Genomic DNA, 15129 nt, shown 5'->3' on the forward strand with positions numbered 1-15129 from the left:
TATATATGGGTCTACCTTGACTCATCGAAATTACAGTTCATTAAACTTGCAATTTCACGAGTCCATTTTTTGTGAAACAAAAACAAACAAACAAAAAAAGCACACTAAACATATGTATGCAGGGAGGCAAACCTTACACCCCCACACTCCCACTGCTTATATATACTAACTCTGAGATCACACATCTTCTTCTTCTTTCAGCTGTTTCCATTAGGGGTCAGCAAAGTGGATCATCTGGTTTCCATTTCTTCCTGTCCTCTGCACCTTGCTCTGTCACACCAACCACCTGCATGTCCTCTCTCACCACATCTGTAAACCGGATCTATATTATAAACCCGAAAGCCGAATTACGTGAATACGTTTACATCAACACATAAAGGTCGATGTATGAAATGAGCGAACAACATAAATGCCGAAAGGGAGAATGCCGAACGTATTTCCACGGCCAGCAGGGTGATCGTGGGGATGAGGAAATAAAAATCCTTTTCCCCACTGTAGTACGGTCTCGGAGTTGGTATATTTAAGTAAAGGGGGTGTGGGGGTGCAGGGGGGCTTGCCCCCCTGCAAAAATGTTTAGAAAAGTGTTTTAGTTTAGGTGTTTTGAGTTGGGTTTAACTTACCTGTATGGTGCTATTGCTTCCGGTATCACATTCGGCGTACTCCCTTTCAGCATTTATGTTGTTCTCTCATTTCACACATCGACCTTTATGTGTCAATGAATTCGTATGAGCGTAATTCGGCTTTCAGGTTTATAATATAGACTCCTGTAAAGCTTATCTTAGGCCTTCCTCTTTTCCTCTTACCTGGCATCTCCATCCTTAGCATCCTTTTCCCAATATACCTAGCATCCCTCCTCAGCACATATCCAAACCAACGCAATCTCACCTCTCTGGCTTTGTCTGCAAACCATCCAACCTGAGCTGACCCTCTAATATACTGATTCCTAATCCTGTCTATCCTCGTCACACCTATTGCAAATCTTAACATCTTTAACTCTGCCACGTCCAGCTGTGATGCCTGCCTTTTTGTCAATGCCACTGTCTCCAACCCATACAACATAGCTGGTCTCACTACCCTCTTATAGACATTATCTTTCACTCTTACTGGGACCTTTCTGTCGCAATTCACTCCTGACACTCTTCTCCACCCACTCCACCCTGCCTATACTCTCTTCTTCACCTCTCTTCCAAACTCACCATTACTCTGAACTGTTGATCCCAAGTATTTAAACTCATCCACCTTCACTAACTATTATCCCTGCATCCTCACCATTCCTCTATCGTCCCTCTCATTCACATATATATATTCTGTCTTAGTCCTGCTGACCTTCATTCCTCTCCTCTCTAGAGCATATCTCCACCTCTCCAGGGTCTCTTCAACCTGTTCTCTGCTCTCACTACAGATCACGTCATCTACAAACATCATAGTCCATGGGGACTTCTGTCTGACCTCATCTGTCAACCTGTCCATTACCATTGCAAATAATTTATTTATTTATTGGCATTTGTTGACCAGGAAAGTCCACTGGGCAAAAAAGAAACCCATTTTCAGTGGAGGCCCAGGGAGAAAAGCTCCACATTTATATACAAAACAAAAGCAAATATTATACAGTATAAAAGTACAGATTTGGGGAGAAGGCTCCACAGTTAAGACAAACTAATATTACAGAACAACATAATTGCAAAACATATGTTATACAAATTAGTATACAAGCACCATATCACAGGTAAACTATATCACAGAGAAAAGCAAATAGTAGTGGACAAATAATAGAGTATTTTAATTCAATAGAGTTGATTGAAAATCAGAGATATTAGAAAGGCAGGATTATAGTTTAAATAAGTTATGGGATTAAGAGGGTTTACATTGCATTTCACATGTACAGCTAGGATTATGTAAAAAGTAGGTTTTTAGTGCAAATTTAAAGGACTTTAGGGAGTCTAGTTAGGTAATGGAAGAGGGGAGGGTATTTCAAAGTTTGGCTATGCTGTATGAATACAGGCATTGTCCTGCTCTCTTGTTGGGTTTAGCTACACTTAGAAGGGTTTTCTGTGAAGGGCGGAGGGATCGAGTGGGGGTGTATGTATGCAAGAAGGATTGAAGAGCTAGGCATTTATTGAGTTGGAGAAGTAATTTATGGGCAGTAGTTAATTGAGTAAACTGGGGAGAGTGATGAAATTCTAGCCAGGATAGGTCTGAGAGAGACTTGCAGTGGTGTGAGCGGTTTGACAAGTTAGATGTGAATTTTGCTGTCTTTTAGTAGCATTGTTGTAGCTTATTACTGAGTGATGTATGGAGATTGGTGAAAATGGGGCTCCTTTATGTGAGGGATAGAATAAGCAGGATGTTAGCTAATTTGATCCTAGTTTGTTTATCAAGGTAAAGTTTGTGTCGGTATAATTTGCCTAGTTTGAAGTGGGTTTTCTTTAATGTGTTGATAATCTGTTGTTCCAAAGAGAGTTTATTGTCGATAATAATTCCTAGAAGTTTTGTGGTTTGTGCCTGTTCTATTTCAGTTTTGTTATGTGAGAAAATTTTGAATTCTGTAGTTGGAGGTTTTGATGAGAATAATAGCTTAGTTTTTTGGAGTTAAGCATTAGTTGAGAGTCGTTTAGCCAAGTTTCTATAGAGGAGAAGGAACCTTGGGTGATTTTTTGGAGGTTAGAGAAATTATTGGAGGATGAGATGATAGCGGAATCATCTGCATATTGAATTAGAATGCGTTGATGGAAGGCTTTATTTAGATCATTAATTAATATATTGAAGGATAGCGGTCCTAAAATGGATCCTTGTGGGACATCTGTGATGTTTGCAAGGTAATCTAATCAGATTGTTGGTTTTGCCATTTAACTGATTGCTGTCGGTTGTTTAGGTAGGTGGAAAACCAGGTTATTACCCTTTGAGAGCAACCCAGTTTGTCTAGCTGTTGCAAATGCTTAGTGTGAGATATTGTGTCAAAGGCTTTGGAGAGGTCTAGCAGGAGTACAGAAGTGGGTAGACCAACATCAAGAGCTTTATCCACAATATCAATAAAGGAGAGTAAAGCTGAGGTTGTACTATGGCCTGGGCGGAAGCCATGTTGTGTGGGAGATAAGAGGTTATTATTGATGAGATGATTGAGTAGTTGGGTCTGAATACATTTTTCTAGGATTTTTGATAGTCGGGAGAGGATGGAGATGGGTCCGTAGTTTGTGAGATCATGGGCATTACCTCCTTTGTGAAGTGGGGTAATAATAGATTTTTTCCATAGTAGGGGGACATATGATTCAGTGATAGAGCGGTTAATAAGAATGCTGACTGGGTAGGCTATAACCTTGACTGTTAGTTGTAAGTATTCTGATGGTAAGTTATCAGCAGAGAGTGAGCAGGGTTTTAATTTCATTAGTAATTTTTGAACTAGGGATGTAGGCATGGGTTGGAGTGAGAAAGATGAATTAACTAGTGAATTATTTGTGGGGGAGAGGGGGTCTGTGGGGGTAATGCTAGAGATGGGATTTATTTTAAAGGGGTAAGTCCTTGATTAGTTTTTGGATGGTGCCAATAAAGTAGTTATTGAATATTTGGGTTATCTGGAGAGGGTTTTCGTCCAGAGTTGGTGATGGATTTTGAATGTTACCTGGATTTAGAAGGGAGGATACAGATTTCCATAATTTTTTAGGGTTTGTATTTTGGGAGGAGAGTTTAGAGGAGAAGTAGGTTTTCTTATCCATTATGATAAGTTTTTGTGTCATTTCTAAGGGTTTTTTTATAGTTTAGTTCATTTTCTATGGTCCTGCATTTTTTCCAAATTTTCCAGGCTTTTTCTCTGGCCAAGAGGATTTGTTTGGTATGCTTTGTCAACCAGGGGGCATGATCTGGTTTTGAGCATTTGGTGCAAAGAGGTGCTAGGCTATTCAGTGTGTTCAAGAAGATGTTGTTAAAGTATTGTACAGCATCATCTAAGGATAGTGATTTTAATGGGGACCATTTATGAGCTTGAAGGGTAGTTTTGAATGTTTCTTGGTTAAAGTGGGCAAGGTGCCTGATTGATTTGTATGTGTGAGGTTTGGGGATGTGTAAATACGTTTTGTGGGTGTATGCAGGTAGGTGATTGCTTAGGGTGTTAGGGAGGGTACTGGTGTTCGTATAGTAGTGGGGATGGGATACTAGGATCCAGTCTAATATAACTTTGGCTTGGGTATTTAATGCGCATGTAGGCTCAGTGACAAGTTGAGTGAAACTATGGAGATTAATGCTAGTGTTAGGAGCTTTGGAGGTTAGGTTATGCCAGTTAATGTTAGTATCTACTAGAATGATTGTTTCTTTGGGATAGTATGGTTAATCCATCCTAGGAAGTCTTCTAAGTAGGAGATGTTATGACCAGGGGGTATTATAAATGGAGACAATACAGAGCTGTTTGTTAGGATTTATATGGAGGGATGCTAGTAAGATTTCTAGACAACCAAAAGTGGGGACAGGAGTTGGGTGATTGGGTGAATATTTATTGTTAAGGAGTCCCTAGGGCTACACCCCCTCCTTTTTTCTGGATCCTATCTTTGTGTATAGTGTAGCCTGGTGGAAGGATTTCAGAGTCTAGTATATATATATATATATATATATATATATATATATATATATATATATATATATATAGGTTCATAGGTTGGTTCATAGGTTGGTACTAGGCTATCAGCCCTAGGGCCTATACAAGCCTAGCCATAACAATTCCCTGGCTATTTCTTCCCACATTATTTACTTTCCTGGACTCCTGTCTAGCAGGGCGACTGACGTGATCCCTGGGGTGAATTTCCTTTCTCCCATCCAATCGTCAAGGTTCCTCTTGAAGAGGTCCAAAGAGGCACTCTGCTTGACATGTATGGGCAATCTATTCCAGAGTCTGGGGAGTCTCTGGGTCAGGAACCTATCCCTCCAGCATGTTTTGCTTATTGTGATGACAAGGTTTAGATCCCTGGAGCGTGTAGCTCTGAGGGATTGGGATTTCTTTAAGTGTAGCATGTCCAACAGCTCTGGGTTTGACATGGCCTTGTATGTTAAGCAGAGATCGCCTATGAGTAGACGATATGCGACAGAGTATAGCTGGAGTTTTTTAAGGCGGTCAGCGTAGGGCATCTGCTTTAGGCCTGTGATTCTTTTAGTGAGGTATTTCTGAGGCCTTTCCAGTTGTTGCAGATGTCTTGAGAGGTACATACCAAATGGGGCGTTGTATTCTATAATGGGTCTAATGAGGGATGAGTACAGTGAGACAATGACCTCCTTTTTTCTGGATGAAAAGCCCTTCGTGATGAGGTGTGCCACATAGAAGGATTTCCTGACTGTTGTGGCGATGTGGTTATTGAAGGTGAGACCACTGTCCACCTGTGTCCCTAAGTCTCTTATCACACTTCCTGTGTTTAGTGTACTGCCACCTATATGGTAATTCATGGATACATGTTTTTTCCCAAAGGGGATAACAATACATTTCTTGGCACTGAGCTTGAGCCCATGGCTCTGACACCAAGCATCTGTTTCTGTAAGGCCCTTCTGTAGAGTATCCACATCATTTGGGGATTCAATAATGGCTCCCAGTTTGCAGTCATCTGCAAACTTTGTTAGCCAGAGTCCCTTAGTGTTGACCTGTACTTCAGAGAAGTAGATGCCAAACAAGAGCGGCCCCAGGACTGAACCCTGAGGTACTCCACTTGTCACTTGTCTGGAGCTGGATTTGGAGTCTGCTACTTTTACAGTGTGGGTTCTATCAGTAAGCCATTTAGCAACCCATTGGGTGACATAGGGATTAATGCCCAACTTAGTAAGTTTATCTATGATTCCAGAGTGGGGATGGTGTCAAAGGCCTTGGCAAGGTCTAGATAGGCTGTGTGGACCACCTTACCCTTGTCCATGGCTCTGGAGACTGATTCAAAGAAGTCAATCAGGTTCAGGAGACAAGATCGGCCCTTCACAAACCCAAACTGGGTGGGGTCCAGTGTTTGAAGGTTGCCAATGTCTTTGTTTATAAGTTCCATGATAATACGCTCCATGGCCTTGCAGATAAGGCTTGTCAGACTGATGGGATGGTAGTTTCCGGGATCCAAGGTGAATCCCCCCTTGTGGATTGGGATAACTGTAGCTCTGCGCCACTCAGTGGGCATGAAACCTGAGGTGAGGCTATGATTAAACATGACACTTAAATGAGGTGCCAGTTCATATTGTAGTTCATGTAGTACACAGCCCGGGATGTCATCTGGTCCCATGGATGCTGTATTCTTGGCTTTAGAGAGTGCGTTTTGTACCTGTGTGGCCGTTATTACTGGAATTTGGCAATCTTCCGGTATTGAGATGGGCCATTTAGGGGGGGAGAGGGGGGTGAAGTTGGCACTGAATCGATCTGCCAGGATATTGGCAATATCCTTTGGATCAGTATATTTAATGCCATTCTGTTTTAGCTCAGAGCAGATCTGAGCATTGCCATTTAGATTCTTGACATAGTTATAGAATGCTTTGTGGTTGTCTTTGGAATCTTTGGCAATTTTATTTTCGTAACTAGCTTTGGAGGATTTTATGAGGCATCTCAGTTTCTTACTGAGGCTAGTAAGGGAGTTTTTTGCATCCTGGGATTTTCCTTTTTTCTGCAAAAGTTTCTTCCCTTTGTTGTAAAGTTTGTTTATGGCAGGGGACCACCAGATTGGCTTCCTTTTTTTGGATGAGAGCATTTTGGTTCTATTTGGGATGGCACGATTCATGCATGAGTGGATGTGCTCGTACAGTGCCTTAGTGTAGGATTCAGCAGTTGAACTTTCAGTTCCTGTCTGCATGGGTACTATAGTCTTTAAGTCATGTTTAAGTTATTGCTATTATGTCTAGAGCGTGGTGGCTGAGCCATGATTAGAATTATGTGATCTTGTTGCAAAGGCTTCGAGCATTGATAGTTACAAAGTATAAATCATGGGCTTTAGGGCTGTGGGAACTTTTGGGTAAGTTCTGTGGTCCAGGGTTGGGGTGAACATCTCCACATTGGGGTAATACTATGAGGAGATGGAGTAGTGTGCGTGGCTGGTGCTTTTTAGTGATGGTGACTGTGGGTAATGTAGTGCTAATTTCAGTTTATTGGTAGTGGGGATGAGGTGTGGTTTGGCTGAGCATAGGGTGTTGTTTACTAATAGGGATAGAGAGATGTTAGAATAGCTACTTTTGTTAGCATGTGAGTGAGTGGTAAGTGTTGAGGATTGTGAGGGTGAAATATTAAGTTTAGAGTGAGTGGAGGTGGATAGAGATAGTAGTAGTAAAGAAGTAAGGACGAGTAAAGTTGATGAAAGGTGTAGTGTGTGGTACATAGAATAGGAGGGAAATGTGGGATAGTATTAAATAGTCAGAATAGATGATGGGTGGAGTTGAGTATTTTGAGAGGGGGGAGGTAGGGAAGGGGGAGGGGACAGTAAGAAAGTAGGGAGGTGTTTTGGTCTAGAATGTAGGGGTGGGATTACAGGAAGTATAAATCTAGATGAAGTAGGGTTGGGTGGGAATGAGGGGAGGGGAGCGAAGTGAGCCCGGAGTGAAGGGGAGGGCAAACGGAGCGGGTTGTGCCCACCTACAAGTGTAGTGAAAAAAAAATCATCACGAGCAGAAGGCCAAGGTAGGGGGAACAGTATGTTTTTTTGGGAAATTTGGATGTTAAAAACACAATAAAATGGTTTAAAGATCCAATTATTTAAAGTATGTTAGCACACTGTAGTACAACAGGACGAAGTATAGATATAATCACTGGGGAGGCATATAGTGGGGTAAGATTCTTTTAAAAGTAGGAGACCAAAAGATAGGTAGGAAACAAAAGTGGGGGGTGGCCTTTTCAGAGGTTCTATAGCGGCATGCTCCCTGTAAAGTTACAAGAATAGCAAAATGTAGAATAGCTGTATAACAAAGCTATGGCATACAATTACTAAGTCTTGAGTGGACAGGACTGTTTTGATTCCCACTTGAAAACTTTGGGCCATACACTCTTGGTGGTGGTTAATTGTTCAGGTTGTTTGGGTAAAAGCTAAAATGGGATGGAAATAGAGATATTAGGCAATGGAAGATAAGAGAGGTAGAAGCATTACATATAGCTAAGTAAACACTATCAGACACAAAAACTGTATGGCTATTACTTTTCCAGCAAAACACAAATTACAATTTCCTCATATAGTACAACTTTCAGTGCACCAGAATCAAACATGCCTTAATGTATTTTATATATAGAGCAGCAGGTAAGACCGCAAATAACAGCAAAAATAAATCAGGGTAGAATAAGCAGTATATTAGCAAGAGTGCATTGCTTAAAGGTCAATACAAAAGAGTGGTAAAAACATAAAAACATTCCTGCTTAGCAGCCGTACTACAGATATGCAACACATATATCAATGAAATACTTCTCGTAGTGGTTTGGCTTGTGGCATATAGATCTGTAACATTTAGTTACACTATGATGTGTGTGTGGCAGTCTTGTTAATTAGTAGGGTTGCCAGTGTTGTAAAATATGCAGTTATAATATAGAATAGTTTTTTTGTAACATATGGCTGCCGATAGTATCTGAGTTATGGTTTCATGTACCCTTTTACAGATATATAGGCAGCAGCAGATGGAGAACGCTATAAACGTGTGTTGCCCTGTGTGCAGATAACATTTTGTGATTACAGGGGCATTTTAGCTAGATATTACTGTTGCTGCCAAAGCAAAAGTATTGTGCTATCAGTAATTAGAGTCGGACATGAAAGTATGTTATTGCCAACTATAAATTAGGGCTGGAATTCTTAGAAACACCAAAGTATGCTATAGCTGACTAGAAATAGGGCTGTACAGCTGGCTGGAGTTCTTAGAAACACACTGAATAGCTAGGTAACTACTATATCTGTAAACTGAAAAGGCAAAACAGACTACTGATAAACAAAATAGAGAAGAAACCACACAGTAGCACAGAACGAAATTATATAGCGCTTTTCGTTTATTCCAATAAACAAACTTCTTCAGATCAAGACAAACAAAATGTCACAGCTTAAATACTCTCTGGGCTAATACTTACAAAGTCAATTAACTACTTAAGGTGAAAGCTGACGTACAAGACACGTCCTGTTTGCAAACACAACTAGACTAAAAACTGCTTTTAAAGTAAAAGCTAAAAATCCAAATAGTCAGACTAAAAGTACAACTAGCGTTGTTATAAAAAATGTGTAAATCTAGCCTACTACTAAGCTAGTGAGGCAAGGAAATAATAATAATTACAAGTGCATAAAAACTCCGCTGGTGTTTGTAAAACTGAGTTAATACAAATACCTATGTTAGTGCATTAAACTGTGTATGTCGAAGCACATCAAGTGTGCTGAACATAATTGGTAATAGGTAAAGTATCAAGATAAAACTACAAATTCTCAGCAAAAAATACTCAGCAAAAAATGATGCACTTGTAATTATTATTATTTCCTTGCCTCTCTAGCTTAGTAGTAGGCTAGATTTACACATTTTTTATAGACAACGCTAGTTGTACTTTTAGTCTGACTATTTGGATTTTTAGCTTTTACTTTAAAAGCAGTTTTTAGTCTAGTTGTGTTTGCAAACAGGACGTGTCTTGTACGTCAGCTTTCACCTTAAGTAGTTAATTGACTTTGTAAGTATTAGCCCAGAGAGTATTTAAGCTGTGACTTTTTGTTTTTCTTGATCTGAATAAGTTTGTTTATTGGAATAAACGAAAAGCGCTTTATCATTTCGTTCTGTGCTACTGTGTGGTTTCTTCTCTATTTTGTTTAACTACTATATCTAGCCGCGTACCCATTTGGAAGTATTGAAATAAAACTATCATTTAAATAACATACGGCCGGGCAGCCCATGGCATCTTTAAAATATCGCTAGTGTCAATTGTGAGAGTTTTAGTGTTAACAGAGAAAACGCTAATAAAGACATGTCTCTAAGCAGCGATACTGACAATTGTGAAAGCTTTTAGTGATAATACAGATACACTGAGGTGCATGCTGCAGATATTGACTACAATAAAAAAGGGCTCAGAGCTGATCCTTGATGTAATCCCACCTCCACCTTAAATGCATCCATCACTCCTACCGCACACCTCACTACTGTCAAACTACCCTCATACATATCCTGTACCACTCTTACATACTTCTCTGCCACTCCCGACTTCCTCATACAGTACCACAACTCCTCTCTAGGCAGCCTGTCATATGCTTTCTCCAAGTCCACAAAGACACAATGCAACTCCTTCTAATCTTCTCTATACTCTCAGAGCAAACATTGCATCTGTACTGCTCTTTCCTGGCATGAAACTATACTGCTGATCACTAATCATCACGTCCCTTCTTAACCTAGCTTCCATTACTCTTTCCCATAGCTTCATGCTGTGACTGATCAATTTTATCCCTCTGTAGTTACTACAACTCTGCACATCACCCTTATTCTTAAAAATAAGTACCAAAACACTTCTTCTCTAGTCTGCAGGCATCCTCTCCTCTCACTTTCCAAGATTTCCTTAAACAATCTGGTTAAAAACTCCACTGCCATTTCACCTAAACACCTCCATGCTTCCACAGGTATGTCATCTGGACCGACAACCTTTCCATTCTTCATCCTCTTCATAGCTGTCATTACTTCCTCCTTGCTAATCCATTGTGGTTCCTGATTCACTATCCCCATATCATCCAACCTTCTCTCCCTCTCATTCTCTTCATTCATCAGTCCTTCAAAGTACTCTTTCCATCTGCTCAACACACTTTCCTTACTTGTAAGTACATTTCCCTCACTATACTTTATCACCCTTACCTGATGTACTTCTTTCCTAGCTCGGTCCCTCTGTCTAGCCAATCGGTACAGGTCCTTTTCTCACTCCTTAGTGTCCGTCCTTTCATACAACTCTCCATACACCTTATCCTTAGCCTTCACCACCTCTGTCTTCGTCATCTCCTTATACTCCCATCTACTTTCTTCATCTCTCTGACAATCCCACTTCTTCGTCATCCTCTTTCCCTGTATACTTTCCTGTACTTCCTCGTTCCACCACCAGGCCTCCCCATCCTCCTTCCTTTGACCAGATGTCACACCAAGCACCTTTCTAGCTGTCTCCCTTACTAGCTCTGCAATAGTTACCCAGCTATTCGGTAACTCTTCACTGCCACCCAGTGCCTGTCTTAACTCTTCCTTGAACTCCACCGCACAATCACTCTTTTTCAACTTCCACCATTTGACCTTTGGCTCTGCCCTTACACTCCTCCTCCTCTTTTTGATCACCAATGTCATCCCACAGACCAAAATTCCATGCTGCCTAACTACACTTTCCCCTGCCACCACCTTACAGTCTCTAGTATCCTACAGGCTGGCCCTCCTACATAGGATATAATCCACTTGTGTGCATCTTCCCCCACTCTTGCATGTCACCCTGTCCTCCTTCCTCTTCTTAAAATATGTATTCACCACAGCCATGTCCATCCTTTTCGCAAAATCCACTACCATCTTCCCTTCTGCATTTCTCTCCCTAACACCATACCTACCCATCACTTCCTCATCCCCTCTTTTCCCTTCACCAACATGCCCATTGAAATCCACTCCAATCACCACTCTCTCACCCTTGGGTACACTCATCACCACTTCATCCAACTCACTTCAAAATTTTTCTTTCTCATCCATTGCACACCCAACTTGCGGAGCATATGCACTAACAACATTCATCATCACACCATCAATTTCCATCTTCATAAACATCACTCTATCCAACACTCTTTTCACCTACAAAACACTCATGGCATACTGTTCCTTCAGGATAACCCCTACCCCATTTCTCCTCCCATCCACACCATAATAGAACAATTTGAATTCACCTCCAATACACCTGGCCCTACTCCCCTTCCATCTGGTCTCCTGCATGCACAATATCTCAGCCTTCCTTCTCTCCATCATATCAGCTAGCTCTCCCCCTATACCAGTCATACTGCCAACATTCAATGTTCCGGATCTATATTATAATACCGAAAATCCTTTTAAGCAAATGTGAAAACACCGACACGTATTGCGCAAAACGCGATTATGTCGAACATACAATAACCACCAAATCCAAAAAGTCGAAGTGTCATGGTTGGCCCGTCTGCGGTACAGCTACGTAAGGTAAGTGTGCGATAGTTACGGACCTTAGGGTTAGGGTGCGGGTTAAGGTAAGTGCACAGATAGGTAATGTATGTAAGGTTTAGTGTAGGGTTAGAATTAGGGTTTTGTTAAATGTATGTGTGTGGATTATTTGTTTTGTTTTGGTATATCTCTGTAGGGTAAGTGTACGATAGTTACGGACCTTAGGGTTAGGGTGCAGGTTAAGGTAAGTACATAGATAGTAATGTATGTAAGGTTTAGTGTAGGGTTAGAAGTAGGGTTTTGGTGCTTTACTTTAGGGTTAGAAGTAGGGTTTTGGTTACTGTTTGTATGTGGTTTATTTATTTTGTTTGGGTAGGTAGTATGTAGTGGGAGGTGGAGTTGGCTGACTATGGGGATTCGACTTTTTGTATTTCGCGGTTTAGTACGTTCGGCATATTCGCGTTTCACGCAATATGCATTGGTGTTTTCATGTTCACTTAAAGGGAGTTTCGCTATTATAATATAGACCCCAAAGTTCCTACCCTCAGTACCACACTCCTAACCTTCCTCTTCTCTTCCTACCTTCGGGCATGCTTTCCCCCTCATGTTCTCCTTCTCCTTTGTCCAACAGTAGCCCAATTTCCACAAACACCTTGTTGGCTAACAGTACTGGTGGAGTTTGTTGTTAACCTGGGCCTTGAGTGATCCAGTATGGAAATCTGTATTGTTGTTCGCATATGTCATTTGACAAAAGTTTTATACCGGATGCCCTTCCTGATGTAACCCTCTCCACTTATCCGGGCTTGAGACTGGCACAAAGAAATGCAGTGGCTTGTGCATCCCCAGTGACTGGGTTAACTCTGAGACCACATTACAGTGGGGAAAAGGGAATATTTCCTTATCCTCACTGTACTGTGATCTACAACAAGTTCCCCTCCTATACACCACCGATAAAAACACCATACCTGCAACACCACAGGATTCCGGAACTGGCGGCATCACTTCGCTGAACTGATTTTTTGCAAAATGCACTTTTGCAAAAATGGACTCGCAAAATTGCAGTTTGATGAACTGTAATTTTGATCGATCAAAGTAGACCCATATATATATATATATATATATATATATATATATATATATATACATACATACGTACAAGTGTTTTCTTGCAGGTATATGTATACATGTATGCATGTATGAGTTTTTACTTAAAAAATAAAAAGTCATGGGCATTCATATGCCATGTAGCTGAGACACTGTTATGTCTTAAAAGGGTCATATGCATATATCCACGGACCTCTATTACAGGAAGTTTAAGGTATTACATAGTGAAAATTCTATCTTCACGGAGTCTTTCTTACAATTTCCAACATCTGAAAATGTAACCTCTGCCAGGCTAGCAAGGGTTTTAAGATGGAATTACACTGCCTGTTCATTACCCTAGGTATTGTACCATCAAACAGGAATGCAACATATCAGAGTATTACTAGAGTTACGATTACCTACATTTCCAACTGGACTTCCAGTTCCATACAAAAAGTTACATTAACTAGAAAAATGTATGCAAGACATCTTTGCTGTTTAGATCAAGAGCGATGTAAGGGTTTATGCTAACTGGCAGTGAGGACGGAAAGGTGTGCAACACAAAATCTTGTAGGATTGCACAAGTAGTGTACTTAGGAAAAATGAAGAAATACTATCCAACACTAACTTACAGTATATAAACATAAAAAAAAAACTATTATTTTCCAAATCTTGTCTGCAAGATGAAATAGATATCCTGCAGCATAAGACACAGAAGACAGATAAAAAAATATCATACAGCATAGTGTAATGCTCCTAGAATGGATGATACACAATGCAGTATTCACTTTTATCCTATGTTTTTGACCTTTTTCTTTTTTGGGGGCTTGCCAGCACTCGGCACTTTGATTTCCAACATTTCAATAGGGAGTCGTGCTTAACACGTGCAGTATAGTACAGCAGTAATTAAGTTATAGATTTGGACATTTCTGCTACAAGTTTAGCGTGAAAGGACATGTGGTCTACAGAACTGTTTATGGAAATAACAGAATCTCATTACTATAGGGAAAGATGCATATGTTATTGTTAGCCAAATATAATACTGTCAGAAAAGTTAAAAACAACAAATTAAAATGTTTGGTAGTTTAGTGAGAAAATGTGTACAGGTAGCTAAATAAACATACATATGTGCAAGTACAAAACCAAGAAAATTGCTTGATGACATTTTGTTTGTCTGTTTATTTAACTTTATTAACCAAGGTAGAGCAAGGATCACTAATGGCCAATTTTACTTTTATCCAGGGAGAATAACTAAAAAAGTGCAAGAATACATAAAGCTGATGCCACATCTGCATGACAAGTTTCACTGGAAAGTATCCATTAACGAGTAATATTCTACTGGAATCCTTTCATGCTGAAGTAGGTAGCTCCGATTAGAGGTACTTACTGTCCTATTAAAGACACTATAAACATACATACTTTTTATAGCATAAACCTCTCATTTCCCAATATGGGCAGTAAAACATCATTTTCATCTAGATAGAACAATTCATCAACCGTATTTCTACCAAAATGCACACGTTACTTATCTCCATCAAGCCAAAATAAAGCGATTATGTTTAGGAGATGAGATAGGAAAGCAATCCTGAACTTTAATGCTAAACAGACAACGAGCGTAATCCTGGTCAACAAACAATTGCTGTAACAAATAAAACTCATACTGTAGATGTGCCGGGGTTGGTGCTCCGGTAGCGTTGTCGCCTCACAGTAAGACGTTGCTCTGCTCGATTCTCAGCTAAAGCGTCTTCTGTGCGGAGACATGCGTGAATGGGCGTACCTTCATTGAAGGTTGTGCGTCAGGCCTGGCAAGTCGGTACGTAAAAATCTACTGCCAATCATAAGCGGACCGGAGTTCCGCTGTGGCGTCCCCTAACCGGGAAAAGCTGAAAGATACAACAACAACTGTAGATACGTCTCTTGAACATTGAGAAGTACTCAAAATGCCTGACTTTCACTCATGGTTAGCCACAATAA

The 15129-nt window shown here is 40.4% G+C and overlaps 1 protein-coding gene across 1 annotated transcript in view; it reads right to left on the reverse strand.

Moving 5' to 3' along the window:
- Nucleotides 1-15129, reverse strand: part of LOC122814909 (homeodomain-interacting protein kinase 2-like) — an 89209-nt gene that overhangs the window by 43612 nt on the left and 30468 nt on the right. The gene's annotated exons all lie outside the window — the stretch shown is intronic.

This window comes from Protopterus annectens, chromosome 11.part0 (assembly GCF_019279795.1).
Source record: "Protopterus annectens isolate FY-2018-M chromosome 11.part0, PAN1.0, whole genome shotgun sequence".
In the NCBI taxonomy this organism is placed as follows: domain Eukaryota; kingdom Metazoa; phylum Chordata; order Ceratodontiformes; family Protopteridae; genus Protopterus; species Protopterus annectens.